The sequence below is a fragment of the Ovis aries genome, chromosome 17 (assembly GCF_016772045.2).
Source record: "Ovis aries strain OAR_USU_Benz2616 breed Rambouillet chromosome 17, ARS-UI_Ramb_v3.0, whole genome shotgun sequence".
Taxonomy (NCBI): domain Eukaryota; kingdom Metazoa; phylum Chordata; class Mammalia; order Artiodactyla; family Bovidae; genus Ovis; species Ovis aries.
Window position 1 is genome coordinate 65,540,713 of NC_056070.1, and position 14,207 is coordinate 65,554,919.

Below are 14,207 nucleotides of genomic sequence, written 5' to 3' on the forward strand. Positions count from 1 at the left end.
GGAGGAGGGCATGGCAAGCCACTCCAGTATTCTTGCCCAGAGAATCCCATGGACAGAGGAGCCTGGTGGGCTGCAGTCCATGGGGTTTCAAAGAGTCAGACATGGCTGAAGTGACTTAGCACGCACGCACACTGGAGATCCTACCTTTGTAGTCAGTTGGTCAGAAATGAGGTGGCCTGGGGATCCCTAACTTTGCAGCTGGCATCTGAAGTTAGGATAGTATTGTTGGGGCATAGCTTTAGCCTGTGGAGTCTGCACTAACTATGGATACTATTAATATAGTATATATCATTCATTCAGCTGGCCAGCCATGCATCTATCCATCCATCTGTCTCATCCACCCACCCATCCATGCCTCCGTCATCCATCCATTCATTCATCCATCCATCCACCCATCCCATTCATCCACCCCTTCCATCATCCTACACTTATTGAATGCTTACTGTATGCTATATCTGAAGCCAGAATAAAAAAAAAATAGCATCTTGCAGTGCTCTCCTCCAAGCTAGAAAAGCTTGTCTCCTCACTGTCTTCCCTCCAGACCACTCTTTACTTCACTCAGTAAATGGACCATCTTACCCATCCTCTCTGCATACCTCCTGGCTCCATCCTCCAGAGAGGTCCAGCTTCAGACTGTTGAGGGAAACCCGCCTGAAGAAAGTCTCACTGGTGTGCTGAAGGCAAGCCTGCAGGGGGGTGAACAGACCTGGTCTTTGTGCCTCACATGAGTCTAGCCGAGGGAAGTGAGTCTAACAGGAGCCAGACGTCTAAGGACGAGTGGAGCATGTGGGGCTAGCCTCCAAGGCTTACCTTACAAGCCTCCAAGGTAAGGACTGTTATCACAGAAGAGGAAACTGAAGCACAGAGAGGTTCCATAAGTTGCCCTAGGCTGCACAGCGAGTGTGTGGTAGAGCTGGGATTCAAACCCAACCAGAAGCTCCAGAGCCTGCGTTCCTAACCTCCGCACTGTGCTGCGCACCTCCCCAGCTCATTTAATTGTCAAGGCGTATTGTCCTCACTGCAGCAAAGTTCCAGAAGCACAGAGAGGTCAAGTAATGCCCTATATGGTGCACAGTAAAGAAGTGGTGTATCTGGGATCCAAACCCAGGCTATTTGATAATAATGACCAAAAAAAAAAAAAAAAACACCTACTAAAACCCCAAAAGACAGAGGGTATTCTGTCCTGGGGGGCTGAGCAGGAGGAGGAGCCCTTCTAATCCCTTTGGGACTACCCATGAAGGCCCTCCTCCAATCCCCGTGTAGCCCTGGGTTACAGATGCAAATACATCTGCCCTTTCCCCTCCCCTCCTATCACTTCAGGAGTCACCATTTGAATTCTGCTCTCCTTGAAAGCATCAGGCAGTCAGAAATCCTGCCAGCTGGACCCCATTCAAGTCCAGTTGCGTCTGCCTGACTGGGCAGAACCCAACCATCCGTGTGGAAATACTCAGCCGATAACAGCCAAGGGGATGAGGCCAACACGGGGAAAATGGATGGTTCCCAGATTGGCTTGTTTGGCCTCCAACTCAGGATAATATATGAGCAGTGACGTCAAACAAATGAAATCTTAGCTGGCTCATTTCACATCCTCCTAGGGGGCCTTGCTGCTGCCTACCAACGGTCCTTGGAGCTGTTACTTCACAACCTGCGGGCCAAAAGCAACGTCAGTTGTGTCTTCACAAATTCCTAAAAATATTGCCTAATGGTTTTTGTAAAAATTAATGTCCTGTGACATGTGAGCATCATTTTCCCGATCGAGGTGTTGAATATAGATTCTGTATATTTATTTATATAGAAGCCAACACAGCCTGAGGCCTGCTGTTTTTCATTTTTCACATCTGGCCAAACATCGTGTTGTTTATGTTTATTTATTTCATGGCGGTGGAGAGAAATTTCCTTCCACTGGGGTGAGAAATGGGTAAGTTGTAAGGTACAAGAGGAGGAAAACCTTGTAAAATGACTCCATGTCCTTCTCTCCCACTTCTTTTTTTCTTCTGCTTATTTATTTCGTATCTTGTAATACTTTAAGAGTTCCAGGATTTGAAAATGAGTCTTAAGACCATCACCCAGGCCCTCTTCTTGGAACTTCCATAGCATATTCAATCTGGACCCCTTAAAGTTTAAGGCTTAAATAAACATTTGCATTCTAAGAGGCAGGGAGGGACAGGGGAGATTTATTCAGCTGCAATCCCAAAGCCTCAAGTTCCATTGAGAATGCAGAGAATTTTCAGGTACATCTGTGGCTCAGTATTTTGGGGGTCCCTGGTCTCTTTGAGAATTTGCCAAAAGTGAAAGTGTTAGTTGCCCAGTTGTGTCCAGCTCTTTGTGACCCCACACATTATAGCCTGCCAGGCTCCTGGCCACGGGGTTCTCCAGGCAAGAATACTGGAATGCATAGCCGTTCTCTTCTCCAGAGATCTACCTGACCCAGGGATCAAACCCGGGTCTCCTGCTTTGCAGGCAGATTCTTTACCATCGGAGCCACCATGAAACCCACAAAAATCTCCCCACAAAAGTGGACATATAATAAAGATGAGCACACAATTTAGGGTACTTAATTTTGGGCGTCTTAGTCAGCTGATGCTGCATGACAAATCACCCCCACACTCAGTGGCTAAAAACAAGGACTTATTTTTCTCACTCATGTGGTTGGCTTGTATACAGACGGGCTTGAGTGTTTTAGTTTCAGAGTATGGGTTGCCTGTGTTTGACTCTAGCTTTGGAATAGTTCATCTGTGCTCCATGTGTCTGATTCTGGAGCTCTGGGGCAACTGCTTTGGGAAGACCTTTTTTTAAAAAAATTGAAGTTTATTTCCAGTGTTGTGTGAGTTTCAGGTATATAGCAAAGTGATTCAGTTATGTGTATAGGTATAGTTTTTCATATTCTTTTCCGCTGTGGTTTAGTATAGAATAGTGAATGCAGTTCCCTGTGCGATGCAATAGGACCTTGTTTATCCGTCCTTTACATAAGAGTAGTTTGCCTCTGCTAATCCCAGACTCCCAGTCCTTTCCTCGCTCACCCTCCCCTTGGCAACCACAAGGCTGAGAAGTGTGTTCTTTTCGTGCTGATGGCAGGCGCTCAAGAGACAAGCCACGCTACATGAACACGGTTCATGGTTTTGTCATCCCGTCTGCTCCCATTCCATTGGCCGGAATCAAGCAGTCTCATAGACAGAGAGAAAACTCTACACTACCCGAAAGGGGAGAGGAAAAGGAGTGGGCACATATTGACCCATACTTCCGTTTACTACCGGCAGGTCGTAGACCCTTTTGGAGGGCTGCGCGTGGAGTACAGTTTAAGAACTGGATTGGAACCTGAGTCTCGTATGGTGATTCGCAAGCTGCAGCAAATGTAGAAACGACGTGGTTCACGGTGCAGATCTGAGGCTCTCCTGCCCTTGAGATTTCCATCCCGTGAATCTGGGCGGGGCCCAGGAATCTACATTTTAGATAGTCACTGCTGTGGTGACGCTGATGGTCCAGGGTCCATACCTAGAGAGTCATGGGCTTCGTGGGCTCAGGGCTTAGAGAGGCGGGTGCCAGTCCCAGGTCCACCCTAGCTTTGAACATGGGCACGTGGCTTTGCTTTTGGGGTCTCCACTTTCTCTTTTGAGAAATGGAGACCATCTCTCCAAAGATTGCTGGGAGGATTCACAGACGAGGCTGCTAACAGAACTAGAACAGGGCCTGGAACGTGCTAAAGCAAGAAATGTTAGTTGCTGCCATCATCACCATCATCATCTGGTTTCTCCCAGCTCTGACAGTCTGTGATATGACACCACTTTGCACTGTTCTCTGGCTGTAAATCTTATCTCCTCTGACTACTAAGCTCCTTTAATTCTTTCCCCGAATGCCCACAGCGGAACACTTTTTTGCTTCTGGGCCAGTTATTTTTCCAGGTTTAATTTTACCCATCCCATCAGGCAAGGTGTTGTGGACTTCCAGTGGCAAGTCAGAGATGCATTCCTCCCCATCGTCCATTTAGAACCAAGTAGACCATGGCATCTGAATGCTTAAGGATTTGGAGTGGCTTAAGATCTGTGAGCAGTGGCTGGCCACCGGGGCAAAGAGGAACTTGAAAGGTCGTTATTTACCCTGAAGCGCAAGCTCAAACCTCTCGGTGCTTCCTGATTTGATCTCTTCTTTCTAGATGTCTGTACGTCTCCCTCGCTGCTCGTTTTCCTCAGCCTCTCTTTGTGTTTCTCTCTCTTTCTCATTTCCCCTTCTCCCTTCTGTGTGCCCTGTTGTTCTTAACATTCTCTGCCCCGACTCTTTCCCCCATCAGTGGTGTGTCTGATGCCAGATCCACAGTGCGTGTTTGATAAACGTCTGAGGGAGGGGAAGGGCGAATGAAAGAAAAGCATCCCCGCATCTGAAATCCAGTCTCCCTCCCTTGAACGGCAGTCTGTTCCTCTGCTGGGCAACTTCTCCAAGTGAATGAAGCATTGATTAGCTGAGTAAACAGCAACAGCGCCCCTTCAAAATCAGCCCAGGATCTGATCCAATCTCTCGCCTTTTAGAAATGCCATCTAGTGCCCAGAATAACTGTTCCCCAGCTTGCTTTTCCTCCCCAGCTGAAGTTTTCTTCCCTGAGCTGAGTTTTTGCTCCCATTTTGAACCCCTTTTCCTTTTACCTACCCACTTAGCAAAAATGCCACTTGACTTCCCTGGTGGGCCGGTGGTTAGGACTCCCAGCTTCCGCTGCAGGGGGTGTAGGATTGACCCCTGGTTGGGGAACTACGATCCCACATGCAGCGCAACAAAAGCAAACAAACAGAAAAACACAGTAATGCCACTTGCCAACTGCCGCTGCCCTTCAGCCCCGCTCAAGCCTCCACATGCCCCGTTGTGTCCATTCCTTTCCACCGGCTCCTCCTGCTTCCCTGCCCCTTTGTATTTCCTGTCCTGGGGTGAGCAAACCTTTTCCATAGAGAGCCAGATAGTAAATCGTCCAAGCCTTGCAGGCCATGGGTCTCTTAACTACTCAGTTCTACTCCCATGTCAGGAAAGCAGCCATAAACATAAACGATGCCCAGGGCTCTGTTCCCACAGAAACAGGAGGTGGGGGCCATAGCTTGCCAAGGTGTTCAACATGGAGTCTGGCAAATAACTCAATAAATGCTATTTGTTACCTAGAGTTTCACTCCTAGATATTGAACTGACCAATCTTTTTTTTTTTTTTTTTTGGTGGCTCCATGTGGCTTATGGGATCTCAGGTCTCCAACCAGGGATCTAACCGAGGCCCTAGGCCTTGACAGCTCAGAAGCCTAACCACAGGACCTCCAGGAAATTCCCTGATCTATCCCGGCTTCACTGGGCAGCTACTGTATGCAGACCCTGCTTTCCATAGAGACATCGATGGTTAGGACTGGAAGGATGGTGGAGATCACCTAGTCCAGACGTTGAAAACTGACCATGAGGGTTTTCTTTCACTTGTTAGCTGTGTGACTCTGGGCAAGTTACTGGACATATCTGTGTCTCAGTTTCCTCATTTGTAAAATGGGAACTTATCTCATAGGAGTGTGACGAGAAATGCTTGAGTTAACACATGTGAAATGTTGAGGATAGTGCCTGGAATAAGTGTTCAATTGTGATAATAATAATTATTCCTATTTGCGTTATTGATGATGTTGTTTCCAGTCTTCTTTTAGGTGGAGCATATACTCTCTGGTTTCTCTGAGGTCTTATTTTCTTAGTTCCGCTCTCTGAACTCACTTACTTTACCTGCCTTGCCTCTGGAATCACTAGATTTTTCTGCCCCTATTTACACCAGTCCCCCATATTTCATGGGTAGAAAATATGAGATCCAGGTCAGGATGGAAGTGACTTGGTTACATCGCCACAGCAAGTCCAGGACAAAAGTCATATAGACCCCTGGTGTTTAATGTCTCACTTTAGGTTGCACATGGATCTTCTCAATCGCTGGCCACACACCCTTCAAGCTGAAATCTTCCTCTTTGAATATTTCCATGCTGGTTACAAGGAGCTGGATTCTACTTCTCCCTAAGATGCTCTGACCCAAAGGCTGAAAGCTGCCAGTGAGGCCTCCAACCACATTAGCTGGAAGAGAATCTAGATGGTGTGGACTTCATCCCACAGGTACTTAATCGAGGCTCACTGAGCCTAACAGCATATAATTTAAAGGGCAGGGAATCCAGCTAAAGGTTCAGAGAGACCCTTCTAGACAGAGCCTGACTTATTACTGAACTCTTACCACTCGAAAGTCACTGAATGTCGGTTGTAGATGAAAAAGTCAGTCATGTGTGGAGTGAGAAGGGCATCCTTGTGGTCACAGGGAAACCAGTAAGGTCAGCTTGATTCAGTCTTAAGTGGCAGAGGCATGAGTTATCTTAACGTTGCAGGAACCATTTATTTAAAATCACTGTCCTGGGCACTCAGTTTATCTCCATCAGGAGATGTTGCTTTTACTCGAAGCATCTTGGATAATGGACCTCGTGATCTGTTTTCTGGTGGGTTGCTGTCTCACACCCAGTTGAGAGCTATTCCCTCTTGAAGAAGGAGAAAGGGGTCCTCCTGAGCGGTCCAGTGGTTAAGACTTCACCTTCCAGTGCGGGAGGTGTGGGGTCAGTCCCTGGGTGGGGAGCTACGATCCCACATGCCTCGCAGCCAAAAAACCAAAACATAAAACAGAAGCAATATTGTAACAGACTCAATAAAGGCTTTAAAACTGGTCCACAAAATCAAAGCAGATCTTACAAAGGAGAAAGAAGGAAAGTCTTTGGAGAGATAAGCTGTTAATGAACAGAGGGGACATGTGCTTACAGGGAATTGCCTGTATGCCCACTGAATTAGCTTATGTAGAACCTTCCAGCAATAGTAATGCCCATGATGGCAAGACAGGGTTACCTTTGGTCAAGTAGCATAGAAATGTACTCCAGTTGGCTCATGATATATCTATCCAACAGCTGAGCACAGTGGTGAATTTATGGTGTTATTGACCTTCCACACTCAAAGCAAGGCCCTTAAATTGACCTTTGGCAAAGGTTCCAAATAATTTGGCTCTCAGTTCATGTAATGCAAAGCCACCAGGAGAGAGGAATGGAAAAAGTGGGGGTCATTACAGGTCAATTCTGTATTGATGATATAAGCTGAAAAATCTTACAGGGAATTGAGAATATCACAAGATTTTTGTTGGGCAGAGAAAGAGCTAGCATTTCTACTAGCCAACGTTCCTCTGCCCCCCAAAGTACCTTTCAGAGATGTGGCCAGCTGTATTGATGGCTTCTTGTCAGGTTTGACTTTTCCAAACTCAGAGAGACAAGTGTGGTGATAGGAGTTTGTATTGAGTCAGTCTTGAGTTGGGAAATCAAATTCTGCTAACTGCGGGGTGACACTGAGCCACGTTACTGAATCTCTTTGAGCCTCACAGAGTTTGTCACGTGGTCATGAGACTAGGTAAGATAGGCAGATAGTCTCTACAAAGTGCCTGGCATATGTGAGGTGCTCAGTTAATGTTGGCCCCCTTCCAGTGGTGGGCTGGTAAATGTTTAGCAAAAAAAAGTTCTGATTTAGCATTTGCCAATTTCCAAGGTGTAAATATGCCCATCGTGGCCCATTCTGAGCTGTTGACATGATGTCATATCAATATGGATTGGGAGGAGGTGAGCATAAACGGTGCTTATAAATTGGTGCAAGCCCACTCCACATCACTGCCTGCTTTCTTCTCTACTGTCCCTCTTTCCCCCTCCAGACTCTTAAATGGGATCCTAGATGCACAGTCAGCGAGGAGATCATTTCTGTTAAATGCTCTTATTAAATAGATGGGAAAGTGTATATGCTACTACTTAATAAGTGCGTGCAATCCCAGAGAAAAGAGGAGGAAAGGAGGCACCTCTGTGTATCAAGCTCGGTTGGCTGCTCCATCACATGGGGCCATCTTGGTGGATTTAGAATCATCCAGCTGAACGGAAGAATGGGGCAGAAATGGGTACATCCACTCCCCACCCAGAGTGGTCGATGATTCCCTGCAAAGGGCAGTAATTAAACATCTGAACTGTTCATAAATGGCTGTTGGGTGAGTCTGTGGCTCTCAGGACTCAGGTCCAGCAAGGAGTTGAGTCAGGGATTATAGGGCTATGACTACGGCAGGTGGGCAGAGCCTGTCACCCCTGTCATGGGGGGCTGGAATGGAACCTGCAGTCAAGGGTCCCCAGGACGGCAGAGGCTGGAGGTCTGTGGTGGTGTCCAAGAGGTGTCAGGTACACATTATGGAACACAGGCACCTAAATCTGAGACTGTCTAGCTCCACCCTTTCACTGCTGAGGGCCTGGTTCAGTCCCTGATTGGAAAACTAAGATCCCACAAGACACAGGGTACAGCCAAAAAAAGAAGAAAAAAAAAGAAAAGAAAACAGATGTCTCCAACATCTTTCAAACAGACTTCTGTTGATTTTTCTACCTAGAAGGATTTTCATATGAAAAGTTAAGACCTTTATTATCAGCATCAGAGCCTGAATATATTGAACGAAGGAAGCTTTCCTCTATAAAATGCAGAGTATTTTAGCAATTCCAGCACTGTAACCTATTCATGAGTTTTGAAATGTGTACGTGGTAGAAACTGTACATGTTAGAGAGGAGAACGTGTTTTACTTAACATCAGCAAATGATGATCTCCAATAGAATCAGGTGTCTTCAACCTTGGTCTCTGTGGGATGGATGAACTGAGTCTGTGGCAGGTTTTGTGTGGCTTTGCTTCTTCTTGGACCACACACTCAGACACTGGCTCAGTGTATTCAGACTCCCATACAAAAAATACTGTAGGCTGAGCTTAAGCAACAGGAACTTATTTCTCAGAGTACTGGGGTTGGAGAGTCCAAGATCAAAGTCCTGGCCAAGTTGGTTCCCTGAGAAGGGCTCTCTTCCTGCTGGCAGGTGGCCGCCGTCTCTCTGTGTCTCACTCGGTGGAGACAGAGATTGCTCTGGTCTCTCCTCCCGCTCCGTTAAGGCCACTGGTCCCATCACAGGGGTCCCACCCTCATGACCTCATCTAAACCCAATAATTACCACCTCCAGAGACCATCACATTGGGGGTTGGGGTTTCAACAAACGAATTTTGAGATGATAACAAACTTCCAGTCCATAACACACACTCTGTAGTATACATCCACAAAATAAATAATACTAGGTGTCTGTTGTGTATGTCTTCAAGTACAAAGGGTCCAGTCCTCTGAGCATCCAGACTAGGTCCTCAAATGATCCAAGCCACCCCTGATTCAAGAAGGAATTGTTCAAGAAGGCAGGGCAACATGCAGACTCTCAGGCCACACTCCAGGGTTGGGGGATCTCTGGCATTGGGCCTAGGAATCTGCATTTTAACCAGTTCTTCCCTCCTCCACACATCTGCCTGGAAGATTCTAGTAGCTTTTAAATCTCAAAAATCGCTGCTCTAAGCTTCTGCATCCTCTGGTTTTTGGAACTTGATTTGTCTCGTTAAAGCTGATGTTTAGGTATTGATCATAAAAACTAAAGCTGTGTGATAGGACAAAAGCTGAGCACACTGTGGGATGCGCTTTCGTTCTTTTTAGCTGTGTACGAGGTACAGTGGACAAGTAAAACTGTCAGACGTTTACAGTGGGCTGTGCTGTGCTTAGTCGCTCAGGCGTGTCTGACTCTTTGCGACCCCATGGACTGTACATCGTGACAGTTTGGTAGATGTGTATGTACATCGTGAAAGATTCCTCCCATCTAGTTAATTTTAACACTCCTGTCACCTTCCGTCCTTTATTTTATTTTAGTGGGAACATTTAAGTTGTATCCTCTCAGCAAATTTCAGTTATACAGTATAGTGTTACCAACTATAGTCACCATGTGTTACACTGGCTAATTCAGACTCTAGGCATGTTACAGCTGAAAATTTGTATTCTTTTACCAACCTCTTCCTGTTCCCCTGCAGCCCAAGTCCTGACAGCCACTTTTCTGCTCTTTGTTTCTGTGAATCTGACAATTTGTTTTTTAAGATAAGTGATGCCATGCAGTATTCATCTTTCTCTCTCTGACTTATTTCACTTAGTGTAATGCCCTCCAGTTCCATCCATGTTGTCGCAAATGGCAGAATTGCCTTATTTCTCATGGCTGGACAATATTCCATTGTGTATCTGTTCCACTGTGGATGACATTTCTTTATCCGTTCACCCACTGATGCACACTTCGGTTGGTTCCGTAGCTTGGTTATTGTGGATAATGCCGCAACAATCCTGGAAGAACAGATGCCTCTTCAAGATGCTGTTTTCATTTCTGGAATGTGCCTTGTGACCGCAGAGGTAGCTGGAGCACGGATCCGACGAGCTGCCATTTCAGTGAGTGGAGGGAAAGCAAGAGACGGGGAAGATAATCCAGGTGAACCAGGATTTGTTTTTAAATTGAATTTCTTGAACTTCCCTGGTGGTGCAGTGGATAAGAATCCACCTGCCAATGCAGGAGACATGGGTTCGACCCCTGGTCTAGGACTGTCCCACACGCCACAAGGCACCTAAGCCCGTGTGCCGTAGCTACTGAGCTCTTGCTCCACAGCAAGAGAAGCTTCTCACTGCAGTGAGAACCCAGGAACCACAAGGAAGAGTAGCCCCCTACTCAATGAACCTAGAGAAAGCCCTAGCAAAGCAATGATGACCCAGCACAGCCAAACACAAATAAATATTTTTAAAATTGGATTTCTGTTTGAAACGGGGAGGGAGAGAGACATCGCTCCACTGAAAACGTGAGTCGATTTTAAGTCAGTTGCGTGGCTTCCAATGTTTTCCTGTCCGGCAGCTGCTGTCTGTCCCTTCCTGTTGATGCTGCCGCTGCTGGTTTGTCTTGTAGAGTTGACCTAACTCTTGTGGGAGAAGCTGCTGAACAGTTTAATACCAACATCATTCATTATTGTTATTAACAATTTGATATGAATATTTTAATACCTCAATGGCCACAATCACTTGTTCAGCTCTCTCGTTTCCCTTTTGAACATTTATTTTTATAACAGTGCTAGGAAAGTGCCAGCTTCAGATTTGAGTGTCTCTTAGACTTAAACGTCTGTGGTTCTATAAATTCTTGCCAAAGAGCTGATGTGTAGGACATGTGACCTTTAGATTTTCTTCGGTGAACTATGGAAAATGACCCATTTTGTGGTGTCAGACTCCATGTAACTGAGAAGGACAGAGCAGGAGTCAAGGCCAGTTACTTACCATCATCGTCATCATCACTGTTGCATTTGTGGAGCATTTACGACGTGCCAGGCACTGAACCCCGCTTTGTCCTTCAGCATAGCACGTGGTCGTCACAGCCACTCCGTGGCATGTATGATCATATTACCCCCATCTTACAGATGGGGGAGCGGAGGCCCAGGAAAGTCAAGTCAGCCACACAAGGTCCCCCGCTGCTGTGTGTCAGAACCAGTGTACAGAATCAGGCAGTCCCCCTCCAGAGCCCCAATCCCTAACTTTTGGGCATCCTGTCTGAAAGAAGAAGCAGAAGTTACAAGGTAGCTAGATATAGTAATATATTGTTAAGTGTGTGCCCAGCACCAAAGCTGTTTTTAAATTGCATCCAAATCCCCAAATAGCTTTTTGACAGTGTTTGGAGTCCTTGATAAAAAATATTGAGCAAAGAAAAGTTGTGAGCACGCCCCTGCTCCCTGGAGATATGGCAGAGCAGGTTACTATTGCGTTGGAGGATGAAAGGCAAAGCAAAAGGCACTTTTTATTTTTTAATTATTATTATTGCAGGGGTGCGTGGTGGGCCCTGAGCGCTGCCAGGTGCAGCTCCGATGACACCCAGAAAGGCACTTTTTAAAACCCAAAGAGACTTCCCCGGTGGTCTGGTGGTTAGGACTTCACCTTCCAATGTGGCGGGTGTGGGTTCAATCCCTTGTTGGGGAGCTAAGATTGCCACGTGCCTCGCAGCCAAAAAAACAAAACATGAAACAGAAGCAATATTGTAGCAAGTTCAATTAAGACTTTAAAAATGACCCACATCAAAAAATCTTCAAAAAATAGAATAAAAATATAAAACCCAGTGGGAAATCTCTGCCCAGGGAGACGTCCCTTAGCAGCATCTGTGCATCTGCTTCCTGAAGGCATGGGGCGATGTGATTTCAGGGTTGGTTCATTCAGCTGCTCAGTTGTGTCTGACCCTTTGCGACCCCATGGACTGCAGCACGCCAGGCTTCCCTGTCCTTCACCATCTCCCGGAGCTTGCTCAGACTCATGTTCATTGAGTCGGTGATGCCATCCAACCATCTCATCCTCTGTTGTCCCCTTCTCCTGCCTTCAGTCTTTCCCAGCATCAGGGTCTTTTCTAATGAGTCAGCTGTTCACATCAGATGGCCCATGTTTTAGAGCTCCCGCTTCAGCTTCAGAGCTCCCAGTGAATATTCAGGGTTGATTTCTTTTAGGATTGACTGATTTGGTCTCCTTGCAGTCCAAGGGACTCTCGAGAGTCTTATTCCAGCAACAGTTAGAAAGCATCAGTTCTTCGGTGCTCAACCTTCTTTATGGTCCAGCTCTCACATCCATGCATAACTACTGGAAAAACCATAACTTTGACTAGACGGACCTTTGTCAGCAAAGTAATGCATGGTAGTCATGTCGTTTAGGATTTAGTAACTCAATTCCCAGTTCCAGAGGTAAGCCCCCAACCCCTCCTTAACTGGCCTAATACAATCAGATAATCTCACTGTCTAGAATGGTGGTTGCAGGGGGCTAGGGGTGGGGAAAATGAGGAGATGTTGGTCCTAGGATACAGACACTCAGGTATAAGGTGAACGAGTTTCAGGGATCAAGGGTCTGGCATGGGACTATAACTAATAGTACTCCCCCTTATACTTGAAAGATGCCTGAGAGTCCAGGTTTAATGTTCTCACCATAACAAAAACAAAATGATAATTATATGAGGTGAAAGGTGCATTAACTAACCATATTGTGGTAAGCATTTCACAGTATCTGTGTGTTTCAGATCATCTCATTGTACACCTTATACATAACATTACACATCACTTGTATCTGCATAAACCTGGGGGGGAAAATTTTAAATTTTTAAAAAGAAATTCTGCTTTTGCACATGCTTGTTTCATGGTCACACAACCCCAGTCTAAGCATTGAGAACATGGTATTATATTTCTGTTGAGATTGGTCCTGGCTGTTTGTTGGAAGGAATGATGCTAAAGCTGAAACTCCAGTACTCTGGCCACCTCATGCAAAGAGTTGACTCATTGGAAAAGACTCTGATGCTGGGAGGGCTTGGGGGCAGGAGGAGAAGGGGATGACAGAGGATGAGATGGCTGGATGGCATCACCGACTCAATGGACGTGAGGTTGAGTGAACTCCGGGAGTTGGTGATGGACAGGGAGGCCTGGCGTGCTGCGATTCATGGGGTTGCAAACAGTTGGACATGACTGAGCGAATGAACTGAACTGAACTGTGATTGGTTCAGAGGTGGGCGTGTGACCCAAGTGGATTCAGTTAGAGTCAATCCCAGAATTTTATCTGGTGTTTGTGAAATAGAAACCCTCTCTTCTTCAGGAAGACGTAATGTGTGGAGCGTTCTCGTTTTTGTCAGTGTAATGAAAGCGAGTCTGAAACTAAGCCACCATGTGAGAGACGCAGAATCAAGACAGTTACAACCAGTTGACCGTTTTCATTTGTATGAATCAACAAATTTCTTTCATTTGCCATGTCATTTTAAGCTGAGGTTTTTGTTTCTTACAGCTAAAAGCAATCTAGCTGTTACATCAAGCATCACGCCTGCTGTTTATATATGAGCAGGTCCTAATGGGGAGCCCTGCTTTCTTGGTGAGCCCATCTTTAAGCCAACTCACCACTTAGGTTCAATCTTAAAAAAACCAACCAAGGTCTAACTGTACACTGTGTTAATGAGCGATGAATATTTTACTCAAGTTGTTAGGAGCATCCTGGGGAAGGAATTTGTGTGGCATGTGAAAACGCAAAACCTTAAGATTCTTCATCATTCATCCCCATAGGACCTCCCTGCCAAAGACGCTTGTCTCATCTTTCCTCTGCCCCCTCTCCCTTCAGCTCCTCTCACCTCTTTAGTAATTCCACTGTCATCCCACATTGATGTTCTGCACTCTATACAAAACAAATAGCAGTAATAAAAAACAGCCATCATCTGCCCCTCCAACCTGCTCCCAACCCTAGCCCAAGGAACGCATTGAAGTATCTGGCTGACAAAACCAAGACTTCCCGGAGGGGA

General features: G+C 46.1%; 1 long non-coding RNA gene across 1 annotated transcript in view; it reads left to right on the forward strand.

The window, feature by feature from the left end:
- The window catches only part of LOC132658013 (uncharacterized), a 53,922-nt gene that overhangs the window by 27,474 nt on the left and 12,241 nt on the right, over window positions 1–14,207 (forward strand). The window contains exon 2 of the long non-coding RNA XR_009596927.1: window positions 10,183–10,315. This is a non-coding gene — a long non-coding RNA (uncharacterized LOC132658013). The remainder of the gene's footprint in view (window positions 1–10,182; window positions 10,316–14,207) is intronic.